Source organism: Anopheles merus, chromosome 3L, assembly GCF_017562075.2.
Source record: "Anopheles merus strain MAF chromosome 3L, AmerM5.1, whole genome shotgun sequence".
Classification (NCBI taxonomy): Eukaryota; Metazoa; Arthropoda; class Insecta; order Diptera; family Culicidae; genus Anopheles; species Anopheles merus.
The window spans coordinates 24,353,926-24,371,499 of NC_054085.1; the positions used below are offsets into that span (position 1 = coordinate 24,353,926).

General features: G+C 42.6%; 1 protein-coding gene and 1 long non-coding RNA gene across 8 annotated transcripts in view; both read right to left on the minus strand.

The window, feature by feature from the left end:
* The window catches only part of LOC121598671, a 441,765-nt gene that overhangs the window by 192,167 nt on the left and 232,024 nt on the right, over positions 1-17,574 (minus strand). The window lies entirely within an intron of this gene.
* The window catches only part of LOC121598677, a 45,302-nt gene continuing 33,293 nt past the window's right edge, over positions 5,566-17,574 (minus strand). Inside the window, exons 2-3 of the long non-coding RNA XR_006005606.1 lie at positions 6,216-6,442; positions 5,566-6,096 (exon numbers count right to left, since the gene is read on the minus strand). This is a non-coding gene — a long non-coding RNA (uncharacterized LOC121598677). The remainder of the gene's footprint in view (positions 6,097-6,215; positions 6,443-17,574) is intronic.

Here is a 17,574-nt window from a genome sequence, read left to right on the forward strand (position 1 = left end):
TGAGGAAGTACTCAAAAAAAACCAAGCAAGGTTTGGCAATGAATCAGAGCAGAATAAAATTTTCCAGGCATGCAGCAGCGCGGGATGGAGTAGTGTAGCAGTGGAAGATCGCTTCAACAAACCGAAACTGTCACCGACAACCGGCCGGAGAATCCTGCCGGGGAAAACGCACCTTTGCGCGTAACTTTACGAGCCACACACATAGGGCCTGTCTCCCCCATCGCCTTTCACTGCCACTAATCTTTCCTTTACACACCGCACGCCGCAAGGTGGTTAAGTTTTGTCTGAACGAACCAAAGAACCGAAGCAGTTCTAACCTTCGGAAGAACTAAAAACAAACGATTTTTTGACGATTTCAAGAGCGCTACCGGGTGCCGGTATGGTTGTCGCAAGTTTTCTCGTTGCAAGTCATCGGTGGGAGCGAGCTTTTGTGTTTGTGTTCGGATGATAAACCGGTGCAGAGGATAGTGCCACAGCGGTTGGCCAGAGCATTAGCTTAACTGTCAAGGTTTGTTTGAAAGGGGAAAAAAACTATGGGCAACCCGGGCGCTGGTTGAAAGTAATCTCTGGCTGTTTTCTTCTGTTTGCTTCTCGCAAAAATGAATTAGACTGGAAAGTTTGGTTCAATGCTGGTCGGGTGCGTTCGTTGTGTGTGTGTGTGTGCCCTTGACTATTTGCCTTCCACTGAATTAGCTCGGCATCACGTGGTTGAAATGGTTTTGTGATGAACAAGAAAGTTAGTTTTTTGTAAAAGTTGAGTTTCAAAAGATTTTAAAAGTAATGTTGAACTGTTTTATCGAATTTCTTGATTAGATTTTAACCTCCTGTGTTTTTTTCAACTACTTGCTTCAAACATGTATTTTCTTAAATTATTTATTACATGTTTTGCGTAATTTGTTATTTGCTATAATATTTTTGTATTTTCTTCGAGGGCTACAAGATCTTGGACCAAACTGCGGGCGTTTCAATCTTTTTTTTTTTCGTTTTAAAGCCTTTTGGAAACAATAATGCGTTTCTCAAAAAAGGACACACTGATGCCATAAACTAGCCATAAAATGTCAACCTGTATGCTAGTGCTCCTATTTCAATGCAATTGCACATTTTCACACAAAACCTTGCACGCATTTTATTGCAGCATAACTTCTATGTGAAAAAGCCTTGCACACAACTGGAATGTACATCGCCTAAGTTGTATTCAATTTATGCTTCACACATAAGGGAGGTTGAACGCAAGCTGTAGTGCAACTATGCTGCCAATAGATGGCGCATGCTGTTTCCCAAAACCATTGCTACGTTCTACTTGTATTGCATGCATTATCGGAGGTCAGATAGATCCGCTTAACCGAAGTCTTCAAACGCGTATAACAGTCTAGAAGTTTATATTATTTTTATTATATCAATTCCGTAAATAGTTTTTAAAAGCATCCTATATGTTAAAATTTATGTTAACAAATGGTCACGGTATATTGAAAATTTATGAGTAGAATAAGGCGAAAATCTGTATGACACTTTATACACAAAAGCTAAAAAGTAAAGGATACCTTATCTGATAAAAATGATCTCACTTTGAGCAATACGACAAATAAAGTCGTTACTAAAAAAAAAACTATGGTCTCAACTCTGACAAGTAAAACTAAAACTGTTTTTGCTACAAAAGTTGATAATTGATAGACACGAACAGATGACATATTTTCATTCTACTTCAAATTATTATTTTTGAAAACTGCCATCAAACATAAACATATGAATAAAAGTTTTACTTCTTCGCAGACTAAAAAACTATGATCAATAACATTTCAGTCTTCAAACCAGTACAGCCTACCGGAAGGTTCCAAATTGTACCTACATTCTCACATCTTTGAAACTTCCAACATCCGCTATGGTCCTGAATGGCCACGGTCAAAACGTCACGAAAGTGTTATCAAATCAAACCATCGTCAACATGTGTCTTTTGCCAGAGGCGCTTTGTGGTGCGCACTTACCAGCAAATACAAAGTGAACGAAAAATCCATCAAAGTAGTATCGCATCAAACACACTTCCCACACACGTCAACACGGAACAAAAAGGTGATTTGTATCGCCAAAAGGTAAAATTCAACCAGAAACTTCCCCCCATTACACCAGCAGCACACATTCCCAAATTGCCACCAAAACGGTGATTTTTACCCATGGCGGGAAAAGCCATGGCGGCGATGGATTTGTGGCATCGACTTCATTGGCCTCACAGCGATCACCACCAACGAGAACGCGAAAGCCAGCGGCCAGCGGGAAAGGTAGAAAGCTCATTTTAAGCCAAATAAAAGTACAAAACAACACCAGGCGATGCATGATTTTACAGCCAAAAGGATCCAATTCCAACGGATCCCACACGCACACGGAACGTGTCACAACAAAAAAGAACGTAGAAAGATGAGGTTTGATAAAATAAATTGAATTCAACAAACTGCACAAATTGAAATCCCGCACCAGGGCACAGGAAATGGGTGATCCGTATGCCAGCGTCTCTGGTTTGTGTTGGTGGACAGTGGGTAATTTTTTATGGCTTTAAGGGTGTTTTTTGTTGCGGAGTTCGTTGTAGTTGCGGCGCTTAATTCGTAACGGCTGATTCCCCACTATCGCTTGATCCTTTGTGTTCAATCCCATTTCGTAACACAAAACAACTCCAGTCTCAGGAAGGCGCCAAACATGAAAAACTCACACATAAAAAAAAACGCAAACATTGAATGCGCTGTAAAATGACCGACGCATGCATTATGTAGCGTTGCGTTGGTGGACAAACGATCGAATTGAAAAGTGAAACCGTGTTGGCTTCGAAAGGTGAAATCAAATTCAACCCAGGTAGAAACGGGAACGTAGCAAACGACCAATCGATGATACGGCATTTCAAGCATCCGGAACAGAAAAGGCACACATTACACTTTTTTTCTTCTTACTACCCTTAGGGTGGGATCCAGCTCAGCACCAGTTTTTTGTTTACGACCATCGCTTTTCCACAATGTAACATACGCCCGATCGTACGACGCTCGCTGAATAAGTAATTAATTTGAAAAATTCCAAATTAATTCTCCAACGGGTTTCGGGTTCCGGGTTTGCCACTGGTATCGTGTGAGTGTGCGTGTGTTATCGGATTTTCCAACGTCCAGCGTCGACAAGCGATTTATGTGTGATTGTAGCTTCACAATCAGTACGACTCTCTTTCCCTTCTGCAATCTGAGCAGGTGTGCTGCGACTGGACGCGCTTTCGATGAGCACGTGAGACGTTGCAGTACAATACATCCAAAGCCAATCTTCTCTCATCATTCCATGCATGGGTATTGCAGGGAGGATTTTCTTTCCCTATCGAAAGTAAAGCTATTTTGAAGACGAGATGTGTGTGTGTGGGTGTGTTTTTTTTGGTTGCTTTCATCCATCGCTTTTCATCGTATTGTGTGCCATGGCTTTCAATCCCTTCGGGGGAATTGGAAAGTTGGAAAGCGGAAAGTTGGAACAGCAATCGGCGAAAGCTTTAGCCCGGTCGTTCGTGAGTAATTAGCTTTCGAATTGAGTTATTTCAGGGTTTCTTTGTTTTCGCGACGGTGGCGTGTGGTTACTAACATGTTATTGGACAAAAAAAACCTGGAGTGGCAAAACTGAGACAACTTGAATTCATTGTCCGTTTGTTGCGCGTGTTTATGTTGCACGGGTTGATTTAATGAATATTTAAGCAGACATGTAGTAAAAGGACATTTTACATTATTGAACAACCTATAACAATTACTCTTCCTACAACATTTAACTACAAATGACGTAATAAATACCTAGAAATCTTCCGACAAGTTTCTCCGTTATACAGGATTTTTCAAGGATTCTCATAGTTTTGAAATTGGTCAGGATTTTCTATTGGATCCTATTATCCAAGGGTTCTACAGAGTCCAATTCCCATTAGATTAAGTTCATTTCAAGTAAGAAGGAGTCCATAAAGTGTCCTGCAGCTATGAGAACTCCAGCAAAACCCTGTATTTTCAAGGTAAACCCACGTCTTATAATATGTGCCTCCCAGTATGGATCTGCCCAATTCATTCATCATAAAATCTATGTTCATGATGCTCCGTAATCATACCAAATATTATTTCTAGTCGGAATCTTGTATGCATATTTTATGTCAAATTCAGAAAAAAACTTTAAAAATAAAGCAATCAATATATTCAATTAAACAGTATTCTAGTCGTTACAATCATCTCTCCTAGTCCGTCTGAATCTTGTCAAAACCTAATAACAGCAGCAGACAAACATCATCCCCATTTCATTCCCGTATCAAACCGACACGCAGCTGCTGCTCGTGATTAAAACAAGTTTCGAATTAAAGCAGCCGCCGCCCCAACACAAAACTCCCCCGCACGGTTGTGATTTCGATTCACGAGCACCTGCCGCCGCCAGCGTGCGCCAGAGCTTGAAGTGCCGAAACCATCGAGAACTTAAAATAATGGTTCCAGGTTGAAGCGAACAACACACAGTGCGATCGAAGCACTTTCGGGTGAAGCGTTTCCCAAAAAAAAAAGGGAGCAGCAATTTTTCGTACGTTCTGTAAAAATGAAAGAAGAACGCAAACGTGAAGGACATGCAACCTTCTCGTCTTTCCATGCTGCTTTGTAAACCACTTTGGAATCAACAATTGAAACAATGAAACAATTTCTAATAGGTTCCGAAACACGTTCCCACTTCCACCTTCGAGTGGTGGCCACAATAGGAAATCTTAACAAAGGAAATCGTACGTACGATGGTAGAAAAACGGTGGAGAAGATTGCCCTCGTGTTTATGGTCTAGCTCCTGCCCTACCACAGCGATGGTATGAATTTTGCCAGTATATTCGCTCTTCAGCTGGCACAATAAATGCAGAAGAGCGAAAGTGTGCGAGATTCGGGCACGGGAGATACACTCTGCTAGGGATAATAATTTGTGACCGAAAGTATGCAATTTCGGCCCGCAGCTTTAACAGCAGAGTGGTGGAAAGCTGAAACGAACGCTGGCATAACACAGTCTCGTTATGTTTCGTTGGGGACACATTTGTTTCCCGTCTTGTTATCGTCCCCTCCCTTCTAGTGGGCCTGTGCCGTTGAGTGTTTGTTACTGTTGCATGCGCTCGGCCGGAGCGCTGAGAGAATGGAAAATCAGAAAGCGTAAAACAACAGTTGAAGCAACATGCTCCCAGTGTGGATGTACGGGATTAGGAGGCATAAATTTGCATTACAAACATTCATGAGACGTTAGTTTGATACTTGGGTAAAAAATATTTAAAAAACAAACGTCTTACGAGCGAGCAAGTTCTCTTCGGCTCCAACAAATGAGCTATCATTTTTACACTTTCCAATTAACGTTACCCTGCAATGGCGGTAATTGTTCTTCTTTGGTTTAATATTCCCCATTTTGATTACCCAAAACGCTGGCAACCGCAATTAATCAGCACACCTCGCCATCCGGCCCCAACAAAACGGCATGGGCCTGCGTCAATCCAACGGGAAGAAATTCAAACTAGAAATAGAAGGTGAAACTTCCAATGAAACCAATTTTGCTTTTCTATGTCCTCCTTGCCCTCACAACGCCGCAGCACACAATCGTTGTCGGAGACCAATCTACCATTGTTTTGCTCGTTTTTCATCGATTAACAACAAATCCGTTTGTATAGCTGCACACAAACACACCGAAGTTTTAGGGAAAGCGCTACAAATTGAACCCGGAAGCACCTCACTTCGGTTGGTTGTTCGCCAACTTTCCAAGAATCATGCTGCCAGTAGCTTTGCTACACCATATCCTAACTGCCGGGTGGAGCGAACACTTCGGTCTCTTTCATTCCAACCTTCCCGCATCATCAGCAGACCCCCGGTCGGGCACGTTTTATAATTTCATTCATTTTCTCCGATAACGATCTGAAGGCATTTTACGATGAGGTAGCTTTACGGAAGCGCTTTTCCCATTTTCCCTTCCACGCCCGTCATGATTTTACGTTGCTTTGTGTTTTTCTGTGTATTGTTTTTAAAGCCTAATGTTCGGTGAACTTTCTGCTTCCGCTGTTTCTTTGTTAGCTTTAGCTGTAGTGGCTTAAGATGTCCTTTGGTGCTGCTGTTTTGATATTCGGAAATATGCACAGTAAATCCAATTAGAATTGTAAAAAGGGTGATGGATTTTTTACGCGTGCCATTTTGTCTAGAAAGAAGTGTAGCAACAAATTCAACACTTACCTTAACTCTTTTGTTGTTTGTCCAAACTATGTAGTGTATGTTTATCGAGTTTTAATAAACCTTTTTTGTTATTTTAAAAATGTAGCTTCATATACAACATCTAAACAGATCGGTTCAAATTCATACTAAACTGAATATTTTGTAAGTGATCACACAATCAACGGGACCGTACAATTAAGTTAAACATAATTCCATCATTTCTTGTACTGATTGTATGTTACACTAACCTGGAATGAGAAAAAGAAACAAATAGGAAAACGGTTAATAAATACTATCAAATAACAACTGGCTTTCGTGTGTATTTAGTATTTGCTGCACTGTTTAAACATTACTCTATCCTTTCAGCTGTGAACAATTGTCGATGGCTTGCTGTACCCGATCATCTGATCTGCTTGACGCTATTTGACCCTACTTAACGGCCTTAGTCGAACTTATTGCTAGTTGACCCTAAAACCGGTCAATTAGTTGTCTCATATTTGCGGATATCGTTTTGTCTTTATCTAACAGGTGCCGCCATCTGGTGTTTTTAGTTCCAACTATTCGAGCAATCGTATCCAGCTTGATGTTTGGTAAATAATTGCCTGTCCGGTCGCTATCGTGCCAACAGAAATCTTACAGTAAAAAAGTTAAATAGAAATTAAGCATTTATCTCCAATATTATGCACTCCCGATTTCATGCACTTCATACTCTTGTTGTGTTACTTTTAGTACACATAAAAGGCTCAGACTGTCCAATCATCACTTTACAACGCCAAAACAACTCACACCGAAGCGATGCACCCGATCTCGCACCCAACTCTCCATTCCCATGTTTATTCAATTAGTTTCAAGCACACATCGGTGTAATCGAAAGTGTAACGAAAAGCAATTACCACACATGCACACGCTCACACGCCCTCCCATCTTTGCCCAGCTTATTCACACACTCACGGTAAACTTTTCCATATGGAGTACCATCTACGTTAACTTTACCATGCGCCTCCATCCCAATCGTACAAGAGACAGAGAAAGCCAGCGAAGGAAAGGATAGAGAGAGAGGGTTTGATTGCCAGGTACAAGTTAATCGAGCTATAATTTCAAGAGCCCGATAAAATCAAATCAATATCAAAAACATACACACAACTTTCAAACCTTCCTCCTTCGTGCGCCAGGCCAGGGTGGGAGACGGAGGAAATAGTTTTATGGATGAAAAACACCTTAACCGTGCTATCCCGGTTCCAATCAAAAACGAGCCATTGGGGACGAGATTTCCCCCCATGTACAACGTATCACCAGAGGGCAAGCGAAATATTAAAAAAAAAACAGGTAGCAGGGTAACAGTAATTATGATAATCGTTGAATGTTTTTGTGTTCAGGCGGTTTTAGTAACCTTTTGGGGGCCCCGGAAGTTGGCTAAACCACAACCGCCACGAAGGCGAAGGCAAGATGAAGTCGGGTGAGTGAGTTAATAATCTCGTGCCAAAAAATGGTAATTAATTACAAGCGCCATATCGTCCGATATCCGAGCCAATGACATGTCAAAACATCGTTCGTTTTGCGGCCTAACCTAGGATATAGCCTTGGGGGCTGCTCTGCCGAGACGGACCTCGCTCGAAAAACGGCATTACCATAAACCTGGTCCTGGTCCGGGTCCTGATCCCTGGAGCCGCGAGAGGTAGCATGCGACCCGGGGCAGAGCAAAAAGATTGATGGTAAAGTCAGTCATCAACATCGCCCAAAAACCTTTTCGGTGTGAATATTTCGAAACCAACAGTAGTAGTAGCAGAAACGCCGCAAGTATAATCCATAAACATTGGCTTCCGGGGTTCGTTGGAGAGCTGGTCATTCGAGTGGCAAACTTGTGACGATTTTCATCTACGTGGGGCTTGAGAATTTCTGATTAAGCAATAAGGATAACCGATGATTAATTATCTTTAAACGTCCCAGATACGGGACTGTCACAAGGAGAGATGAGTTATGAAACGTCTTCCGCTTTGGTTGATGAATAGTTAACTTCTATTAGACCCTTTCTGGGGAATGTTTCATCACACATTAAAAAACATTCCAAGGCTATTAATGAATCTCTACACTCTGACCTCTTTGCATCCATTACAACGCCAGCGCCCTCTCGGAACCCTAGGCTAAAACCACAATTTACCGGGTGTGAAGTTGTTTACCAAGCTGACCAGCAGCAAACTAGGACAACTTCACTTGAAAAATATAAAAAAAAACACACACACATCTTCCAACTGACCACCATCGGAAACTTTATTAATTAAGGTAGCAACCGGAAGAGTGCCCCCGGGGACACCGAGATCGAACATCGCCCTTGTGTCTCTGACACGACACGATACTTGACGTGCCAGGTCGTCGCTTTTGAGAAGGTGCTATAAGGATGACCTCAAACTCTTTAGTGCTTGTTCTCGCCTTTCCCGGAAGTTGTTGGGAAACTTGCTCGAAAAACGAACCTTTGCAACCATCATGGACATGCACAGGAGGTCACACTGCTACTGGTCACTGCCACTTTAAAAATTCAAAGCTTCCCCTTATGATGCGCTCTATGTACATGCTATGCAGCCGGCAACGACTACCACAGACGCACACCAACAGGAGCATGTAACGTTGCCTTACGGCAAACTTTGCTTTGGAAAACTTGTACCGAAAGTCTTCGCCCGAGGAAGCAAACTCCCCGGTCACAAGATTCCTGCCGTAACCGTTTGCTAAACTAACCCGAAAGGGCAGTGGTTTGTTCGCCCCCCAACTAAACGGTATGAAAACACCTTCGGGTGTGCTTTAACTTGGGCCGTCCCAGGGCCTGGACCAGCTAGCCAAGCCACTGGATGGGTATGTAGAAGTTCAACATTTTGGGGCAAATATTGCTTTAAGACGCTAAGGCTCTACTGCTTGAAGGAGAGAGCATCGTGTCTAGCGTCAACTTGGGCGTATAATCGCAGCTGTTCCCTCCTGCACTCCTGCATCCCAGCATCAAGAGCAAAACTGGTCATGGAGGAGATATTTGTCGAAGCAGTTATAAGGGACACGGGAGCGAAGTAGCAGAAACTTCGTCTTATCATGTTCCTGTGGGCACGAGTGTCTCCCGAAAGGCTAACCATCATAAGGACGCTCAACGTACAACGGGAGCTAAAAGATTGGGATGTTGTCATATGCAATTTAATTAAAACTGATACTCATCGAGAGGCAGAAGATGCCTAGATACGGGAGCGTTTACCAAAGAAACGAATCGCTTGCCGTATCCGTGCGTGTAGTATTGTTGGTGCATGAGTAGGTTCCTCTTCATAAGCTGGTCAAGCCGAGTGGCGTGTTAATTACAAGGTTTGTATTTCATTTTTGCCACAAAATTAAGCTCGTGAAACAATTTTCATGGAGCATGAACCTACAAAAAAAGGCAACAGCAGCAGCTACTCAACCCATCATGGCCTCATCCTCTCGTCGACCGACATTAAAATTCATGTATTCAGCCAAAATGCAAATGATGTTCCCTGTTTCGAACGGTGCTGTATTGCCTACCTTGCAAGAGGCGCAAGTGCGCTCTTTACATAGAGTAAAATGTACCGCCAGCAAACCAGCTAAGACCCGCAAAAAAAACTAAAACAAGACACCCATCTCGCCTACACACCTCGCTGCACTGCAGCTGAAAAGCTACGCAATGTGAGCAGAGCACACGTCCCGATTTATCTCGCATTTTAGATATCCGTAACGAATCACATAATTGTAAGCCGGAACCACACCTCACACACACACGCATCGGCGAGGATTCAATCCGCAGAAAGATATGCTGTTCCCGGTCCGAACGGGTGCCATTTGGATATGTACGGACGCACCGGTTGTGGTCCAGTGTTTTCATGTAAAGTTGTACGTCTACGGTCCAGACAGGGAGGGATTCGGTATTACCGACCAACACTGTACTGGTACTGATGTACCCCCACGATGCTTGATCCTGATTCATGGTACCTGTGAAAGAGTGCGTCGTCGACCGTCCGTCCTACCGCAGATATGATGTGGCTGCTGAATGGACCCGCGATGCGGGTCATCCAACCGAGAGATCTTCCCTTTTTTGGGGGTAGATTTTGTTTATGAATGAAAACAACACACACGCAAACACTCTCGCATACGGAGGCTATGGACAAAGTAGGAGACTGCCGTTCCCATATGCTGCCTGCAGCTTACGGTGGCAACTGACCGTCCTGGTCCATTTCAATAGGAAGTTCACATACAATTTACAGCGAGCAGCAGTGAGCTCAGTTATAGCTGAAACGAGCACTGCCAAATGGACTCTTTAGAGCGCACGAGAGCATGGGGAAGCTACGCTATGAAAAGATGCAGCGCGTCTCTAGCTAGCTATCTCTGCCGGTGTGCGATGGCACGGCATATGAATTCCAATTCCACAGATCCCTTTGTGGCCTTAGTTCTGTTTTTTTTTTTAATTCTAGGTTTTTAACTCATACAGGAGTTCAGTTTTTGGCAAATGTTGTGTTATGCGGTCTTCCTGTTTCGCCCGTTTGAACCATTAGCGTACCTGCAATGTTTATGGTCGTCTGTGAGTTTCGGCTGAAACCAGGCACGTTCACCGCACCACCGTTGCCACGTAAGTGGATTAAATATGATTCAATTATAATCGTAAATTAGATTCGTTTAATTGCTTCAAGTGGTGGATAATGAGACGATAAGCATACTTTCTCGCACCTGACACGGTGTGTGTTTCGGGCCTTTTAAGTGCCTTTACACTCGCTAAATTCTGCTGCAAATTAATGGCATCAAAACTACACACACACGACCATAAACACCCCAATATACCTTGGTGGTCTTTTCCATCCCCAAAACCTGAAGTCCATTTCACGTACGGCGGTGTTAACAACTGTTCCTGCTACGACCCTCTTCGGCCTCTTCTGGGCTCGGTATTTTATGTTTATGTACAGTTGCGTATGACACACCGAATTGTCCGTTGCCCGTTTTGGTAGACGTGTGTGTGTGTTTTTATGTCCGCAAATGGTCAGCAATTAGAGCAAATTTGCATTGTTCCAATTGCCTGCCCAGACTTCCGCTGAGATTTTAAGTGTAGTAGGGTGACATTTTGAGGTTACGTCGGCATTTCTTATCCACGCTCGCATCAAAACAATTAATGTTGGGAGAAGATAAGGGAGGTTTGGGATGAGGGATGAAGCATGCGTTTAGCCGTCATTTTTTCGATATTTATGTACTAATGGCTGATATGATGTGACTTCCTGGTGTTATAGTTCTAGCAAAAACGTGGAACTCCAAGGAACTCTAGACGAATTTCCTACATTGAGTAAACTTCGCTAAGGCATTTTTGTTGTGGCGAAACACATTGAAGCGAATCAAGACACCCAAAAGTGACACTATTTGACAATTATTTAGTTAATGTTTTTGGCATATACCCTTAGCACAATTATTATTTCAATAATTTCTACCGAAAGCAAGTGATACAGACGAATTTGCTAAATCAACACGAGAATAAGGATTGCGATTCTAGAAACTAACTGCAGTGTATAACCCAATCTGAATCGTAATTCTAAACGCCTAAAGGTATGCAATACGCGTTGCAAAAATGTCATAAAATGGACTCTTGCCTGTTTTAACAATGTAGTTTTCGAAAAAAAGGCGAAACATGTCAAAGACAAATAGAAGGAGAAAAAGAAGTCAATAGAACATTGAAAACATGTTAACTTATAGTCGATGAGCTCATCCTAGCAGCAGCATAATTTGCAAGCGATTTTCCGCAGCCCCAAATGCACCGGAAGTGGCCACTTTCCGATTGGGGCTGTGAAGTGAAATCGTTCGTTAAAGCTTTTTAAAGCTTCGTTAAGGCGGTGTGCCTTGGTCTTTACTCCCAGGCCCGTCTACTACCCTTTGTGTGTGTGGCTCGTTAGCTCTAACGAACGAAGTCAACGGTCTGTTGTCTACATCTGGACCATTTTGAACCTCCCCTCCAGGGTAAGCACACACTGGCAGTGACGCGTCCAATCCCGTCCGTCTCCGGCCATCGTCACGCTAATGCCGAAAATCTGCATCATCGGCTGCTGCAAATCCTAACATGTTCCTGGTACGGCGAAGAAACAATGTGGCGCATATCGATTTACTTGTGCATGGTGGTGATTGGTAAGGATTTCTTTTCGTTCCTTCTGTCTTCCGGAACAATCACACACACTCAGTCTCACGACTATGCTTCTCGGATCTGGTTGTGACAGGAAGCGAATGACACCGCGTGTCGCCTGCCAGTGTGTGGCGTATGTGTGTTAGGTGGCAACAGAAAAACCACCGAAGGCAACACTCGAACCGTACGCTGATACGGCGGGTACGGAAGACAATGCTTAAAGATAACGGAGACGGCCAAGTACAAGCTTGAAAGCGGTAGCGGAAGCGTGTTTCCGATCGCTCAACCGACATCGGAAGGTTATCGAGAAAGGCGAAAGAGAGGGGGAGAGAGAGCACATACACACGTAGGGGATGACTTCTTCAATAAGCTTCCTTTTGGCCATGCGAGGCAGCACACCATCACCTCACAGTATCGGAAGGACCCATCAATGTGCAATAAATTTCGGTATCAATATTGAAAACATATTCATTTTATTCTTCCCTACCGCTTCGATCCCTCCACGATCGTGCTTGCCACCGAAGGAACGAAGGCAACCGAGACTTATCTTCACCGAAAGAGCGTAGCGAAAGTGAGAAATTACACTTTCCAAAGGACACAACGGCGAGGGCGAACACATCTCGTTCTTACTCTTGCAATACAGAACAAGCGTGGAACGGAACACAATGGGGTGTGTGAAAAAAAATGTCGCCTTTGGAGAAGCAGCAGCAGAATATGGATGGCAATCTATTTTGTGCCATCGCTCGTCTGTCTTTACATTCTGGATGGCCCAAAATACGGAATACTTTTCGGGGGCGGGGGAAGAGCCGAAGCAGATGGTGTTGCGTTCCTAGCGCATCATTTCCTATGGCGGGGAGGGGAGAAAACGCGTATGGTGTGTGGAGAGCTAAATTGCATCGTTTAGTAGCAGACGGGCAGAAGAAGACGCCGGCGGCATCAGGCAATCAGGCTGCTAATGGTTGGGGGCGTGATTCGATTCGGCTGGATAGATGTCGCGGATACTGGAAGGACTGGTGACGGAGGAGAAAAATACATTCAACATAATGCTCCTAATTGGTTATTGTGCCGATTGATTTTTGTCGTATTTCGGTATGTTCCGTGCAAGATTCAGTGCTGGAATGTTAAACGTCACGCGTGTTTTAGTTTTATTGGGTGACTATAGATCATTGGGGTTGAAATTGAGGGGAAAAGAGGCAGATTTATTAAATTCTTCTTCTTTATCTTTTTCTTCTTTATAATTATTTATATCAAAGAGATAAATCAATGCTAGTGAGTTTCTTGTGTCGTACTAATTTTCAATTACATGATATAATATTTTAACTCATTATTCGAAAAAAAAAATACGATTCCACAAAACATAAACATTTTGTAACGATAAATACCAGTACTTTAACATTGTTTCTTCGAATGAATTTGATTGTCAAAAGTGCAGATTACCGAGCGTATATACTGTAGTAGTCCAAGTAGTCCAAGTAAGCGTCTATGAGTCTTTCGATTCTGAAGTCGATTCAAGCCAATCATTCTCGACATCAAAAACCTAGCAGGAAATGAATCTAAAGCAATATTTTGGCAGTTTTCAAACAAATTTGGGGTGGCCCCGTGGTATAGTCGTCAACTTGAACGACTCAATAATATGTAGCAAAAGGATTGACTATCCGGCTGTGTGGTAATGAATTAAGTGTCGAAAGTCTGTACAGTCCGGCATGTGCGCGAAGGACGTTACGTCAAATAGAAGAATTAGAAGAAGAAGAAAAAGAAAAAGAAGAGAATGAAAAAGAATATGAAAGAAAAGAAGAATAATAAAAAATGGAGAGAAAAACGAAGCAGAAAAAGAAGAAGAAGCAGAAAAAGAAAAGGAATAAGAAAAAGAAGAATCAGAAGTAAAATAAGAAGAAGAAAAAGAAGAAGAAGAAAAGGAAGAAGAAGAAAAGGAAGAAAAAGAATAAGAATAAGAATAAGAAGAATAAGAAGAAGAAAATGATGAAGAAAAGGAGAAGAAGAAGGAGAAGGAGAATGAGAAGAAGAAGAAGAAGAGGAAGAAGAAGAAGAAGAAGAAGAAGAAGAAGGAGGAAGAAGAAGAAGAAGAAGAAGAAGAAGAAGGGAAACAGAAGAAGAAGAAGAAGAAGAATAAGAAGAAGAAGAAGAAGAAGAAGAAGAAGAAGAAGAAGAAGAAACTTTGTGCAGTGTTCGGAATTGGTAAATTAACGGCATATTTTTAAGAATTTCATAAAAGAAAACCATTTAGATGCCGATAAAAACAAATTTGATGGACTAAAATAAAAAAAAATTGAATGTAATAAGATAAAACAAAAAGATTATTTGTTTCGATCATTTCTCATCTTTTTTGCATAAGTTCAAATTTTGAGGGAGTATTATCTCAATTGATTTCCTCAATTGCGTTTATGACAAACTTTATTTATATTATACATATAGTTGTATATTAGTAATATTTTTAGGTTTTGTAAGTGATTGATAGTAATTGAAAAATATATCAAAATTAATGCATTGTCATCTCATGCCATACTATTACTTATGAGTAATAGGTAGTTTAATTTACAGGGTTTCCACGATTTTTTTATCGTTTTCCATAGATTTTTGGTTCGTTCCCATAATTTGTTGATGTTTTCCGATTGGATATCAATACAATTGGACAAACGAATTCTGGAAAAACGACCAAAAAATCGTGGGAACGCACCAAAAAAATATGGGAACAAACCAAAACTTGATGGAAACCAACCAACAAATTGTGGAAAACCCTGTACACGTATCCAGTCCAAACGAATTGCCCTATACTTCTAGCGTTAAAATGAATCTACTATTTATCAGCATGGTCATCGACTACATGTTACTACCAGTTGTTTAATATTAATTGTATGTTTTATTCAAAATTTTAGCATAGATCAGACAACATTTGATCTAAACCATCCTTTTCAAATCGTTACCAATATGTAAACATAAATTAATTTAAATAAAGAATGCAGTATGTAACGTAATTGTGAATCTATCTTAAAGACACAATGAATTACTCTTTGCTTAAAATGATTGGAAGTAGTGATAAGACTAGACTTAAGACACGATTTCATTCGTAAAAAAACCAAGAAACTCTAACTCAACAATCGCTAAACTCTTGCAAAATGACCTGGAAAATTGAGTGCCAACTGTTATTTCTTCAAACAATCGCTCAATCCTACTTCCAAGCTTATTTACCGCCTCTCCACACCATCACCACCACACCAAAAAAGAATGCCCTTCGGTAACGAGAATGTAATCGATTGCTGCTCATAATTAACATCTCATTAGAAAAGTTGTTCCCTGGTAAGGCGCAGCTGCTTTGTTGGAAAAGGGGATTCAACGGCTACGGGGGATTGATTACATACATCTCTCTCCACCCTTCTCAAAATGCTAATGTCGCCCGTTTCCTAAACAAACACACACGGGCGCCACGTTTAAATCCTTCCCTCCCTCCCATCGAGTAAACACACACACGAGTTTATTTTGGAAGCTCGTGGAAAACGCGCTCGCCGGAAAACCCGGGCAAGCGTGAAATATGATATGACCTTCAGCCCAAAACCATTCGCACGGACGGAAAGGGTTACTGTTGTTTTTTGGCTAGTTTACATTCAATAGAACTATGAATGTTCTCTGTACAAGGACGTGCTTTTCCGCCCTCCCCATAACACGCATAGTAGTGGGGATTTGGTAAAGTACCTTCACAACAACAACAATAACAACTACATTCCATTCCAGGGACGAAATCCGCTTTTAATTTAAACAATCTTTCCTCTGATTGCGGTCAAATCGATTTCTAGCGCAAAACCCCCATACAGCCATTCGCATCGATTGTGCTGTCAAAAACGGGCGAGAAACGGAAATGAAGGAAAGTCCGTTTAGGGGGAGGAAGTGTGAAGAGCGGATAGCCCACAGTCCGGGCATGTATTTGCGTGCCCCTTTTAATACCGGCTGTATCGTAACCGTGTTTTGAGGTTTGAGGTTTGTTATTTTAGCAAATGTTAACGCGAAAGGCACGCGCACTGGGCTAGATTATTATCCGAAAGATCTCCATCGCTTCATGATTTTACCGATAAATATCGATACCTCTCCGCCCACGCAATCCACAGCAGGACGTTGCACTCGGGAGCGGGGAGGAGGTTCACGCCCGTGGTCCAACGGCAGCAGTTTGTTTTTCGGTCTGGTTGCTTCCGATTGTGGGCATTCGATGGCGCTGGCAGTAGGCACTTGTTTGCGGCGTGGCGTGAACTCATGCAATAAATTTATTTGTTGGTAAATTACGATGCCACGCTCCGGTAGGGCTTCGAAGCCCTAGTTTGGGGCGATTCAGGAACCCATCTACATGTATAGCCACAGCCGGGCCGAAATTTTACTGTGCAGCATTCTAACAAAACAACAGCCCGAAACTTGTTTCGCAGAACAAGTGGTTTTACGGAAAATGGTTGAAATAATTTTTGCACAGATTCCGATCGAAACACAGGAGGGCCGCCGGCGCGCAAAAGTTGTCCCTGGCGGAAATGCTAATCCACGCTCTTGCAGCGCCGTCAAGCACCACAAAAAGGGCGGGCGGTGCACTGTGCTAATTCGATTTCCTAACCACAACAACAGTGCGCTTGCACCAACCGGATTTAAGCAATTGAAAGATGCTGCAGCGGCACAAAACTTCCCCACGGCACAGCAAACTTTTAAACTAAAACTATCCCCTCCCCACCGGGTAGCGCTGTTGAGTTGGTCTTAGGATGCAGCAGCTATTTCTTGAAGGAAAACCCAAAAACATAATGCCAGCAAGCCAGAGCATTATTGAAAAGGGGACAGCGGGGAAAGCAAGCGCATCCGAAGGCGCAAAGTAAAGATAACAAAAGGCCAAAAGTCGAACGGCTTCGAGTGTCAAAAGTGAAGCGCACGTGAAGCAATCCTCTCGGTGCTGTAGCTGTGAGAGAGCGGAGGAGGGGGGATTTTGCGGTTGCACTTTTCCTTCCCAGTTTTGCACAATCTCGCACTGGCAAGCTGGTCGAAACTCCCTTGCGGCGGGCGCAATCGATTTAAATATTTATACAAATATGCTAAACACGCTGCACTGTGGCAAGACGCGGCAGCGCTTGCCCGAAAAATCCCACAAGCGATCTAGGGTAGTTCTCTCTCTCTCTCTCTCTCTCTCTCTCTCTCTCTCTCTCTCAGCAAACAGCACCCTCTCACCAACACCCAACTCGAGCGAGTGAAAGTGCCGACCGACCGGTT